Source organism: Formica exsecta, unplaced genomic scaffold, assembly GCF_003651465.1.
Source record: "Formica exsecta isolate Colony F162 unplaced genomic scaffold, ASM365146v1 scaffold475, whole genome shotgun sequence".
NCBI lineage: Eukaryota > Metazoa > Arthropoda > Insecta > Hymenoptera > Formicidae > Formica > Formica exsecta.
The window spans coordinates 673,436-688,395 of record NW_021851988.1 but is presented as its reverse complement, the minus strand read 5'-3'; the positions used below and the strand labels follow the sequence as shown (position 1 = coordinate 688,395).

Genomic DNA, 14,960 nt, shown 5'->3' with positions numbered 1-14,960 from the left:
TAATTTATAAATATATAATTATATAAATATATAATTTATAATAAATATATATAAAATTTTGCCTGTAATCATAAATATGTCAAAACATTCTGTACTAGAAAATACATAATACAAAGTACGACAAAATTACAACCGATCATCAATCGTCTTTCACATTTTACGAGTTTCGTCACCTCTTTCGCGTAATTAGTTGTTATTCGCGCCTGCAATTACCGTGACATTCCGCCGTTATTACGATACATATCGTATACTAACGATGTAGAGGCATTAACGACATCGTGGCGTCGATGATCAACCGAGTGTCAGTTAATTAGTTTCGCGGCGGGCGAATTCGTGGGCGACACGTATTTCCCCGCGCGAAAATACAAGCCGAAGAGAAAGGTACACGCGACGTTTCTGACGAACCGTTCGCCCCGCGGGGGAATTGAAAATATACTTCTCGCCAAATACTACGGACACCGATAAAATATGAGAGTTCTCGCAGCGGGAAAAGGAGACAGACGGACTCTCCTCCTCTACGTATACCTCCCGATAAAACTTATAATGCTTGTAAACTACCCGGTGAACACTCGCGGTGCGCACGCGAGGGTAGGAAACATGCACTTTACAATAATAGTAAAAATAACGACGGCGGCGACGCAACATGCGAACTTCTTGCATGCAAATGGATTGCGGGAAAGGCCGGTGGTGCATCTCACGAGTAGTGTGGTGTATCTCGCTCTTCTGTGTGTGACCACCTTCTTGGGTACTGTTTGCAGCAACGCGAGTATATATGACTCACGGTGGCCGCGGATGTATTTCACGGGAGGCTGCCTCTATAGTAATGCCCCTCGAGCTAATACCCGCGAGTTTCCCTCTTACGCGAAGAAGAATATCAATGATACCGCATCTTCTTGTACATATTACCGTGCATTCCGTAAAAATTCAGATTTCGGGTATCAATAAGAGCGACAAGGACAAGAGAAGGGGTGATAATGATGGGCATAATGATCGATATATTGAGAAAGTGATAAAATATTATTATAAAAAAATTAATATCTAAAAAATTTGTATAAAAAATTTATATGTAAAAAAAGTTATAGTCTAAAATATTAAAAATAAATAAGTTTTAAATATATTTTTCAGTTTATTTATATCTATTATGGTCTTTCCTTAATAAGCGCGTTCGATATTTCGCACGAGGATGTTGATGCCATCACCGACGATTCCACGCACCACGGAGAACAATTGCGACGGTTATGGCTGTTTACGCGCCGATAAAAGAAATAATCGTAGCGTAATGACATAATCATCGTTGCGCAAGTAGAAAATCGCGAGAAACGACGAAGACCGTGGACGATAACCTGTCGCCGCATCGGGAGAGAACCGGGGGCGAAACTTTATGCGCGATATGCTAGATAATCATCGTCCGGCGATAATTATCGCGACTATTGCATCCCCGCGAGTGCATTAAGGAGCGCTCTTGCGAAAGGATAAAAACGTCGTTCGAGAAAACGGCCGGACGTTATTAGCGGCGAATTAATCTCGCGGCGAACGATTAGAGTTCACGCTGCGCGAGACGCGTAACCATAAGGATCGATTTAAGAATCGCCGGTCGGATGTTGCGAGCAAGCGATATATCGAGTTGTTTACGAAGAACGTCGGATCGGCCTAAGGAAGGGTATCCTCTCGGCATCCTCGAGAGCAGCGGGCGAATATCCGCTCGATATTTTATAGATAGGATCCTAAAGTATACCCGTTGCGTAAATAACGCCACATGTACGCGTGCGTTCGCCGCACGAGACGGTTTTCTACCGCCACCGTTCGCCGTCGAATATTTTATGCACCGATACGAGACAGTTTCGACACGAGGATACTCGCGTTCTACGCAGAAATGCGTGTACGAAGTCATGTGAATCGAAGGATCAAGAAATTAAAAAATATAATTCATATAATAGCGAATAATAAAGTGTTGCTGCAAATATTTTAAAGTGTTGTGAATTTTAACGGGTTAACACAGCGGGAGAAATATATTTTTTTCCTCGATATTATTTCTTTATCCTTTTTCAGAAGACGCGACTGAATCATTTTAAACAGTATTTTATATGTAATTACTTGTAAGAATTATTCATCGCAATTATCATTGCGTATTTCTTGCAAGATTTCTGCGTGCAAAACAACGCCATTGAAGATGTTAAAGTTCGTATGAAATTAATATCGCGCAACCTTCGATGCGTCGGCGAAAATCCTTTTACGGATAAAGCGTGCAGTTTACGTGCGAGGATAAAAAAGAAGGATTCAATGAAGTAATATCGCGCACGAATTCGCGAGAATCCGTGCTCGCGAGTGTAAGAAAAAGAAAATAAATGACGTCAAAGATAATCGAAAAAAATTTCATTATGGAACACTGATGATCCTCCGCGCGTAATTGCCACCTTTGCTCCGCGCGTTACACCGATGCCAGTAAAGTTCGATCCGTTCGATATTTTACGATCGTTCGCTCCTAGAACGAGGCACGCAGAAAAGCGGTGAAAAATCCTTGGAATTCGCAAACGAGCGTAATCGAGCCACCGTTTCGCGCCGGTTCCGCCGTAAAGGATCGCGAAGATTCCTTTAACGGTCTGCGACACCTGTCCGAGTACCTTAATGGGAGAAATTCGCGACGACGGCAACATACGGGAAGTCCAAGTCTTGTCGACGATGCTTCGTTGAAGATCACCAATTAACAAGTCGCAATTTTGACGATTATCGCGATCACGATGCTTCGTTATCAAACAACAGTTTTAAAAATTATATAAAATCTTCGCTAAGAAATTCACTAAAGAACCCGCCGTCGAAAATAAAGAGTCACGAAAAATGCGAATGCGATATTTGCGAATCAAGAGTCAAGGATGAGCACGTCAAAGATAATCGAAAAAAATTTCATTATGGAACACTGATGATCCTCCGCGCGTAATTGCCACCTTTGCTCCGCGCGTTACACCGATGCCAGTAAAGTTCGATCCGTTCGATATTTTACGATCGTTCGCTCCTAGAACGAGGCACGCAGAAAAGCGGTGAAAAATCCTTGGAATTCGCAAACGAGCGTAATCGAGCCACCGTTTCGCGCCGGTTCCGCCGTAAAGGATCGCGAAGATTCCTTTAACGGTCTGCGACACCTGTCCGAGTACCTTAATGGGAGAAATTCGCGACGACGGCAACATACGGGAAGTCCAAGTCTTGTCGACGATGCTTCGTTGAAGATCACCAATTAACAAGTCGCAATTTTGACGATTATCGCGATCACGATGCTTCGTTATCAAACAACAGTTTTAAAAATTATATAAAATCTTCGCTAAGAAATTCACTAAAGAACCCGCCGTCGAAAATAAAGAGTCACGAAAAATGCGAATGCGATATTTGCGAATCAAGAGTCAAGGATGAGCAAATTATCGCGAAATTAACGTCTCCGACGGATGTCAATTAATTTTAATGGAAATATGCTGCATTAATATCGCGATTTACTACGAGACGCCTGCTTTTGCAGTATTTTCGCCGGAAAAACAACGGGATTTACGTTCGCCGTTCTCGGAGACTTAATCGGGAAAGAAAAACGAGCGGGGAATTTTCAAGATTCACGAGACGTCTCCACTGTCTCGTGCGATCGTTGGCCGCTGTCACCTGCGCGCGAACCTGTGCACCTGTGCACCTGCAGTATGTATTTACTGCTTCTAATAAAATTTACTCTCTTATAGAGCTCTCTTCCTTGATTGTAACTAACGCATTTAACTTATATTCTCGGAATAAAATATATCTCTTATTATTAAATACTTTATATATATATATATTCTAATATTATATTAGTCTTTTTAAATAATATTAGGCAAAAATCTATATTAAAATCTACGTACATTACAATTTATATTATAAATTTATATTACAAACACTCTTTTAAAAAATTTACATTTTTATAACATAAATTAACCATAATGTAAATTGTCCACCCCCCCCCCTCTTCCTAGTAATTTAATTAAATATATTTAGATTATACATTCTAAAGTTAAAAATTCTTTTTTCTAACATATTTCTATGTTTTCTTTTGCGCTGAGAAAATAGATATGAATGGGATCGTAAAATCCACGGACTCATGCGGCTCTATGCTACGTCTAATCTCGCTATACGGTAGCTACGAGTTTGAATCGCCGGCGAATTGTCAGGATAACGATTTTACAACCTTGCACCCGGTCCGGAACTTCCGCGAATCGCATCCCGGTCTGGACTTTCACCGCGCCGCGAAAGATCCCGCATGGTCCATAACCTGCTTCAACGACACGGATATAAAGTCTCGTGACGGTAACTTTATTCGCCGCCACCGCGGTCTCTCCAAATGCTTTTCTCGGAGAAAATTATTATTCGTTGTTTGATCATGACCTCTTTCATTATGACACTCTTCAATTTATGTACCTAAAATATTTTATTAAGAAAGAATTAATGTTTCAGAAAAAAAGCAAGTATAATCATAACTCCAAACTCTGTAATAAAAAGGATATAATTATTATAACTATTACGACAGAATATTTAAGAATGATTTAAGTGGACACGTATTTATGACTCGCCAACCAAATGAAATATGACATAAATTGATTGTCCATCAATAACAACGCTTCGTCGACGCTTTGTCGCATGATTAATGATGTCGCGTTCATTTATTACTCGGGAGAAAAAACAAGGGGAAAGAGGATAATCGATGTATAGATTTCGCTTTTCCCCGGTGCACGAGACCTTTCTTCCCTCCCTGTGAATATCGGCATGGGAACCGTTAGGTGAAAGGGAATCGTAAGCACGCGCTCATGTCGGAGCGAAGCGAAGAAACGCCGCTTTTGCGAGCGGTCATGCCTGCCACGGAGGATTGTCTCTCGCAATTCACCTAGGTAGGTAGGTAGGTAGGTAGATAGGTAGGTGGGTATATAACACACCTTCGTTAGAAACCAACGGCCGTAATTTATGACGGGCGTTCTTGCCGTTCCGACTATCCGACGAAATCGCTAGATCGGCGTAAGGAAAATCCTCAACGTCCTTTCCGATCTCCTTTCCCCTTTTATGCGACTCTCTCGATTCCATGCTCGGGCTAAGAGTGCCGCAATAATCGCGACACTTGAAGCTGAAAGTAAAACGCGACCGCAATGCGTAACGCACAGAAGAGAGACGCGCACATTCGATAATTTATTACGGGCGACGACTCGTTGCAATAGACCATTCGATTATACGGAATACGCATTAATCATTTGTGCATCGTGTGTAACCCACATATGTGTATTGTACCTGCTTGCAACGACACACACGCTCATTGATAAAGACAGGTTACAATGCGTTGTTACGACATCACCGCGGCGTGTTCATAACATCGACATGTTGCCGCGTGTCTAGCGACTGGATAATAGCAGTTACATCGATCAAACGCTATTCATGAACGCGTAGTATGAATATTTATACGGCATTTTAGTATCCTGCTTGGTGTTATTACTATTTTTCTTTCGCAATGTTTCTTGGCATTATTATTTTAATTAACAATTCTGTATAATTTTGTAGCTTCTTGAGATTGTTGAACATGTATTTGTGTAAGTTTTCAATTAAAAATCCACGTGAGAAATTATTCGAATAAGAGTAAACAACATTTCTCTGACATGTTATACGATTTTTGCGGCGAGAAATAATTTGAATATATGTACATGGGTACATCGGGGCCCGACCCAATAACGAGAGGCCCGGGAGAGAAAAAATAATGATACCACAGAGAAAAGAAACAAGGGAGAGAGAGAAGAGAAAAAGCTGCCGATACAGGATCGTTGCTCACCCAGCACGTCCGAGAAAGGCGAGAGGAATTTATGTACGTCGCCCCCTCCTCCCACTGCAATGATCATTCACCGCGCCGGCAACAATAATTAATCTGAATGGCGATATTTAATAACTTTAATTGATATGGCCCACCGCGCGCGCGGCCTCACATGCACACGACGTACGAGCAATCTGCAAATGTATTCCGGATAATGGAAACGAGGCAAAGCAGCAGTTTCCGTCTCGCTCGAGATATATACGAGCTTACTCTCCGAGAGTAATTAGAGCTCGATGGTTTTGTGCGTATACAAAAAGTGATATCGTAAAGGGATAAGAAACGAGTCGCATCTTCGTTCTTATTTAGCGAGCCATTTAAACTTGACGCAACCGTTCGATTATAAATTTTTTTGATTACGTTAAATGCAGTAAAATAAAATGTACAAAATAAACAAATTAATTAAAACTTAAAAAAACTATGAATAGAAATCTACGATTTATTTCTTCGCGATAGCGTTTAATTAGTGCACGATTTTCTTATTCTGATTGGTAACTACGAGACGTAAGATATTTTAACTACATTCTCTATCAACGTTATATTGATATCCGAGCCATTAGAAAGCAATTATAAGACATATTCCACGTTAACTTATCGAACATTGGATGGCAGAAACGTGACTCATCATTGCATCGTAAACGAGTAACGCCTCGTGCATTAAGTTTCGCTACGCGAAAGCTTTTGCATCGTGACCGCGATAAAACAGGAAGGTTTGCGTATCAGAAAAGGAAGAAGACCGTCAATTTTCAAGGGACGCAAGAACGCATACTGCCGAGACAAGATGAACCATAATAATTACAAGCAAAAATCTTGACGCCAAAGTGAAACCTTATTTATCGTCACTAAATTTCGCGGCACGACAGCGCGCAATATATCACGCCTCGCATATGCATTAACACATACATATATAATTGTTGTTTAACGCATATGGACGGTAACAGAAACAACTTTATTATGTACAGGCTAAATAGAGTTCTGCCATATCTCACTCAAATACAATTTGAATAAAACTATATTTATACAATTTTCCATCTCATTTTTTACACGCAATACTTCGATAAATTAAATATATATTTATTCATTTTTGTTCAAAGTATTTTTAACATAAATCTAAAAAAAAAAAAAACAGTTAAAAACAAATTTTTTAACTATTTCTTAAAAACTTATTTTTCATCAAATTTCAAAATTGATTAAATCGCGTGTACATTTATAATACTGTCTTATTAGCCTGCTAAATTTCATTTATATATGGCATGCAAATATCTTTAGACAGTTGTGCGTGAAATTTGCATACCTAGAATCCATAAAAGGGCGATCGCGGTTGCAATCGAGAAAACAAGTCGTCATGTCCAACTAAAAGGATGGAAATCGAGGCGCGGTTAGTATACTATGAAAATCCGGCACTGGAATTCGCACTGGCGAAATGAATTGCGTGCACGCCTCTCGCAATCATTCACACGGCACCTTATTAAGCAAGACCGACTTGCTATCATAAACAATATTTTCTACAACGGCGGTTCTCCAATCGCGATTACAATTTAATCATTTTTCCAAAGACAGCATCATTAAACCGCAAATCTTTTCTGCATAATGACATTTAAAAAAAAAATAGTAGAAAAATTTTTACGGTTTTATCTAATTAAAATAGACAATGATTAAAAAATAAATAATGATTAATCCTTAATACATACATATATTTAAATAGGGAAGATTGAGTTTACTACGAAATGTCGAGTTGCATTAGCAGTGTTATTTAATAATGCAAACTAATTGTGCGTTCTTATCTAATGTCGAATGCAAACGATTGCAGACGATTCGACAGCATGTTAGTTTTTCGTAAAGTCTCAGTATTGTGCAAAATACTACGTAACGTAGCATAAGAACTTTCTCACGTGCATTTTCACGCCGCGACACTAACAAAAAGCGACAGATCTTCTCTCGCTAAATAACTTGCCATGCGGAATTTCAACCATCATTGCGTGGGAAACGATTTTCTTTTTCTGAGACGCGATATAATTCGCGCGGTTCTACGATAATAAAGTTTTTATTCGAATAAATCGTTTGGTATAATCCGCGTTGTCTATCGGACTATAATTGTAGTATTTGTGCTATAATTTCATCTTGTCATGCACTGTACTTTCGCGTAAATTATAGTATATGTGAATTCTAAATTATGTAGTTTCCCGAATTGCCATTTTTCTATGTCAAAAGATCAAATTTATACTAGATCTATCTAGATTTTTGATCGATTAGAAATAAATATAAATAACAATCTATTTTATTTTTAATTATTTCCATCATACAATATTTATGTTCTCTATTGTTCACATACATTATGAATACTTCCTTTTAGTCACCCAATATTTTTATCTTTCGAAAGCGAAATGTATGATAAGTCTGAGAAATACTATAATTTATCGCAGTTTAAAAATGCCATTTTTAAAAATGGAGAACGTTATACTGCGTGAAGAAATCTCGGAACATTTTCTCGAAAGGTGTTGAATGTAATACGATTATCACAGAACTAATCGTGCAACTTATGTAACTGCATTCGCGCGTAAATACCTGTGGCAAGAGATCTCGCACGATCTCGATTATCGTCAACGATCTTCTCAAGCCTTGTTCGCGAAAGTATAAAATGCCGAATATATCACGCAATCGTCTAGATACATATATTTTTCTGAATTTCTCTCTACAAGACTTTTAATAAATAAAATAATTCACACACGGAGATATTTTCAACTGTTCAGAATAATTATAAATATATATACCACATATTTTAAATCTTGCGAAAAGTATTACATTCGTAAAATTTCCCTATATAATATTTTTTTAAATACGTGATAAATATAATAATTACCTAAGCTTTTAAAAATTAAAAATTCTACTCAATTTTCCAATTGTTGAATAAATTAATAAAATTTTACAATAAAAAGAAAATTGCAATATTACTTGAGATTATATGTATGTAAGTGTGTTGCACAATAAAAAGAGTTTTCACAATTTGATGAATCAAACTAAATATTGCCGCGCAATGTGACAGTCACATATAAAAGACTTCCGTTAATTTATTCAACGTCGAGCACTCTTGACACATAAGAATCACCGGTTCTGTAGCGCTTCGGTAATTCGCCTCTTACACTCAAGCCATACATCTTTCTCACCTCTCGGGCGGAAGTTATAATTTTCTAGAAAGAGAAACGTATATAGGAGAGAACCCGGTTTAAACGGTTCGTTCACACATTGAGTATTCCTCGCGTCGGAATTTCCTCGCTCCGGCACCACCAAACGTAAATTGCTTCGGACAGACTAACCACACTGCCCGGTTACGGCGGAGCTTACGTAAGAAATCGTGGTAGCCGATGGTAGAGAAGTCCGAAAGAAACATTGCAAGAAAACAAAGAAAAGGAAATACAAAAAGACAGAGAAAGAGAGATAGAAAGAGGGAAGTCACGGGAAGCTCTCGATGTTCGACGAGAATTACACAAAGTTCTCGCGAAACAATGGCGATCCCGGAGATCTACGAGCCTGGTCAACACGACTGAATTATCGGCATGTTTGAGCTCTCGGAAATAGCAGTTTGCAGCAACACACATACACGGCATTTGCGAGAACGTATTCACGCGCGCGGGTCATCCGCGAAAAATAAGCGACCGATTACCTCATCGAAGGAATTCCTATCGCAATAACAATCACGGTGATGAGTAAACTGCCGTATCTGACAATCCGCGTTTCGCGGGTATAATCAACTTGAACGCGCCCTGACACGCATGGATATACGCGAATCCGAGCATAATGCACGTAGATAGCTCAAGGGATTCGCGAGATTAGTTTCGTAAAGACTAACGCGTTTAACGTGTCGGCTATTGTGACGATAGATGTCATCGGGGTCATCGCGCATTTCATGTACTGATGAAAATCTCGAAGAAGACTCATTACTAGGGGTTATTTATGCGATTCGAGAGATATGCGATTTATGAATAGATTGCTCGCTTGTTATATCTAATCAGCGTTTTTTCCTCTCTGCACGAAATTACGCGGCGATTCAGAGAAAGCAAACGATCATCGTGTCATCGATTACAGTGGCGAGCCGTAGTGCGATTCATATCGAGGATGATTGAAAATTGCGAATGATTAAGCGATGATTACTGGTCGATCGATATCCGCGCAGATAGTATTCGTCCGTTATTCTCACGATCGGGAAAGGCGGAAGTAACGGGAACATCTCCGCGATGGTCACTGTGATAATTTTGAGATATGGTCCGATCCGTCGGAATTAATGATATCCGCCGTCTTGTTTGTGCGATCCATCGGTATTATAACGGAATACATTATAGTCCGGGTTGTCGAACTCGAGAATCATAAAAGTTTTAATGACCATCGTAGGAAGAACCGCTACATACGAGCTAGACTTATACTATCCTTTATAATCCGCTAAAAACAGTCGTGTCTGTAGATGAATGTTATGCGATCGTAAAAAAATGTGAAATTTTTCATAGAAAAACATGTGCAAAGAATAAAACACTTATATTACAAATTTAAATTATAAATGTCATGTAAATAATATGTGAAAGTTTTTTAATCATCGGTCATTAAATGAAATAATTTATGTTTCCGAAATGTATTGATAATCAATTAAGCAATTTAAATCCTCGAGAGCTATATTAATAAAATAATAATAAAATAAGTAAGTAAAAAATAAATAATTATAAAGTTACTCCAATTTATTCGAACATCCGATTATAGAATATCCATCTATCATGAATTCTCGATCTAATAACGATGAATTAATTCTCTTCCCAAATCACAACATTCATCGCTATCCTCGATCTTCCATCGAACATCGACTGCGAGTATCGATTACAGAAGTCGGATCGAACGGACGGATTATTCGTATTCCTTCGCACGGGAATCCTTTCCGCGTGGCTTCCCGGCGAAACAAAATACCACACGTGCTCGCGATCGATGGGGATTCGTACCGGTGAAATCGAGATAGCCGTGAGGGCGGTCTAATCTCGGCGCATCTATCAGCCACCTCGCGACCTCTCGGCGATTCATCTGTGCCGTGTCGAACGTGCCTACACCTTCTAATACGCCTCAGCCTGAGCGACTCTCTCGGCTCGTATCTTCCGTGCCATTCTCCTCCTGCCGGGCATCGCCCGTTCGCGTCGCCGAGCTTTCATTATTCCGCGAGATCCCCGTCGACGAGACGAAAGGCGTGTGGGTGGACGAAGAGGGAAATCGGCGATCGAACCACCGTGAGAAGACGCTCGCGGGACTCGACGCTTTCGACGCATCTCGGCTACCATGATTCCCGTGAGCCCTCAGGGTCCTCACGCTCGGCAGACGCGACTTTACAACGAGAACGAGCGCACGCGAAAGTCTCGGAATATCCTCCTCTCTCGGCGTAGAACGCCCCGGGCGCGGCACGCTAATAGCGCGGAGAAACCGCGCGGAATGCGCGCGATTTTCGCTCGGCGAGCGAAAACGCCACGGGTCGCCGAGAATCGTACCGGGAATTCGCCCGTCTCTTTGGTAAAAATATCGGGTGAAATGGAGATCGTCGAGAAAGTGTGATCTTAAACGGTATCTTGGTGTCCCAATTTTATTCCATATTACTCGATTTTTTCGCCAGTTTGCGGAGAATAGAGATAAAATTGTGCAGAAAAATTGTAATATGCAATCATTTCAATAAATTTAATTTGCAATAAATTTTATCTCTTTAGAAATCCGCGACAGAGTTTTGTATGTATATATTAGAATTTTCCACAAGTCGTGAAAGATCAAAGTGCTTTAGAAAGACAACATATATGCCACATATGACTGATAATTTAAAGAAAGGAGATATCTGTTTAACGATCTATAATTTCTGTCGAAATTTAATGAAGAGACTTTCAACCGCGCTTTCCATAAATTCAAAACCGACAGATATCATTTTGAAAATAGGTATCATTCTCAAATGTATGATATTTCTGTCGTAATCTTACATACACATTATCACGCATTCCGTTACCCTTTTATGAACGCAACGCAATGTAGCGGAAAGCATGAATCTTTACGACGCGCAGCTGCACTTTTCCGCGCATGGACGCTTTCGCGGTGTTTCAACCAGCGGGAATCCGGTACGTCCTCGTGGCTGGAATAGAGAAAACAGAGGATAGAAGGATCGAACAACGCGTAATTCACGTGGCGATGTACCCGTGCCTTTGCAGTTCGTTCCACGAAGATTTCATGCGATTCGTAACGATGCCCATAAAGGTTGACACGGTTGGAAGGATACCCTCCTCTCTTTCTTTCTCTCTCTTCCACGGAACAATCGCCAAAAAATGAGATGCGTTGTACATTGCGAGCGAAAGATCTCGTGATTTACGATATCGACGATCTCGATGCAAGAGATCGGAATCACGCATACGCTATCAATGGACATTATAGTCCGGCTAAATTTACACCGACAGAATTATTATCCTGATCTATCGAGTGGACTTGATTCAATTTGCATCATGCATTCAAAATATTGCTAATTCTCCGAACGTACGAATGTTTGATTTTTCACGATTCTCAAGTCGCGCGATTTATTCGGTTATTTATTCGGAAACTGGTTATTGCTGGAAGCTACGGTATGTGCCTACATAAGTAACACCAGAATCTACAACCGCGCGCAAAAAGAATTTAAACGAACGTAAACGTAGTAACTTGTGGTACGCGTTATTCACCGTGACTAATTTAAGATGGACCATATCGAACGTTTTAAAATTATCTGATCGAGACGCGTTAAATTCTCACAATGAAAGATCGTAATTTGTTATTCGTGTAAAAAATGCATTTTCTTCTTACAGAAAACTAAAAATGATAAAAATTATAGTTTTTTTGTGACAAACAACATTGATATTACTGCAATAAAAATAAAATTGATAACTTCTAATTTCGTAATAAAACTTTATGTTTGATAAAATATAAATGTTCACAGGAATAATAAAAAAACAAATCTAGGTCGACAAACTCTAATCAACCGACAATGTCGGGGCGTCTTATCAGTTATGCTGATCATTACTTACATTATCACGAAACAAACGTCATAAATGATAAACTTACGCGACTACTTAATAGCGATACGCTCGCCGGATTCGTGAGACGCTCGCTTTTTCGCAACCTGGCGTGAGAGAAGGCCATAACTCACGCTAGGCGAATATCAGCTGGAGTTCGGGAAGGATGGGTGGGGTGGGAAGGGATCCTCGTGCAAGTCGATGGATCTACAGAGATAATTCTTAATACCGTGTTAATTATCCGAGTCGAGGCCTAAGCAATTCCAACTCCCGGCCTGACGTATACTTTATGGAAACGTATCGCGCGAACCATAACGGCGATCGAGCTTTAAATCGGAGTCGGGTACTCGGTGGGAAAGATGAAAGGTGAGTCAAAGGGAGCAGCGGCGAATTTCGATAGTCATTGATCGTAAATCATGCTTTCTTATACCGAACAGATACGATCGGCGAACTGCACATTCCTTCGTGTTCGTAGCTCTAAACAAATTGCACAATATGCCAAAGATGTGACGAAGAATAAAAATAAAAATTTTCACAACACGAAATTCGTAATATAAATTTATGATAAATTGATGCAATTAATTTCTATAATTGATCTTTGATTTTCTAATTCTAATTGTTTCAATATATAGGAAATTCGCGTTATACTATGTCTACTCGAAATTAAAAATCATTATTTTCACACCTGAAATGAGATTTTCGAGACAAAAGTAAATTTCGAAAGAAAAAATATACGCAATAATAAAAACGATTGTATAACGAGTCTCATTTTCTACTGCAAATTTTCTATTTAGACACTCGTGATTACTCAGGTTTGTAATTCTTCCGAGCTATTTGCGAAGAATGAATTTTGATCGACTCATCGTTCGGTATCGACTCGTTGGGCACGAAACGTATTAAAGTATCAACTTACTCCGGCGAACACGGAGCGAATACGCGCATAATAAGAAAATGAGCGAAAATGCCCTGTTGCGATTGATATCCCGATGATGCAAATCGAACGAACAGCTTAACAGTTACATCGGAATTTGCGGTGAGAGCATTCGCGAAGATCGTATGCGGAGATGTTTCTTGCATTCGACTACGTAAAATTTTTTTACAGTCGGCGAAACCCCATTACAAGCGTACGAAAAACACGCAAAAGCGAACAATATATATGCGAAAAATATTTCGCTTTTTGACACAATCACGTATTTTATCACGTATTTTTTATTAGTATGTAAGAATTAATGTTAAAAATAAAACGCGTATTCAATTAATACATATTTTAAATAAGTCGATCAGGAAATTTATAATTTAATACATCAACGCACTCAGCATTCGATAAATCTTAAGCGGATTATTGAATTGCAAATATATCTGCTAAGAAACACCTGATTTGCAAAAAGATGACGGCTCATTTCTAGCTTTTCCCTTTAACACGATTGCAGTTATTACAGCGCGAAATCAGCGGAATCGTTCTGTACGATTGCGCGACGATCACCGTTAAATTCGCTCGACGATACCAATAGAGTCTGCAATTCGTCGCAATTAAAGCCTACCGCCAATTGGCATACTCGTCCCGTTATTACGTTATTACGATCAGATAATCCGAGCTGTATTCGAACAGGTGGGCGTTTCAAGGCCACTACATAATCTCTGATGCACCAGGCGATGCACTCTCTCGACGATACATTTTCACTTTCGTTCAAGTTCGAAATCGCAAAGAATAATCTGAAATGCTCGATAAGCATGCTATCGTTTTCGAGGCTATCGGTTTCTTCTACACGTCAATCAATGCATGCGTTATCTGGAAAGTAGTTGCAACTACTTGTTGCAACGTCACGCATCGCTTAATTACACGCTCTATCAAAGTTTGAAAAAAATACGTATAGACGCAATTGACAGACTAGAAAGTAAATTGTGAAAACTTTGTTGGCCTATCAATCATAATTTTCTATTGTTTCATAAATGTGTTTATATGCAGAATAATTTTTTATTTACATTTAAAAATAAGAAAATTAAAAGAGCTACTTTTAATTTATTATTTCAACAATAATATTTAATATTATAATAATATAAAAAAATTA

The 14,960-nt window shown here is 39.2% G+C and overlaps 1 protein-coding gene across 2 annotated transcripts in view; it reads right to left on the bottom strand.

The window, feature by feature from the left end:
* LOC115241299 (serine-rich adhesin for platelets-like) overlaps positions 1–14,960 on the bottom strand; it is a 157,361-nt gene that overhangs the window by 78,687 nt on the left and 63,714 nt on the right. The window lies entirely within an intron of this gene.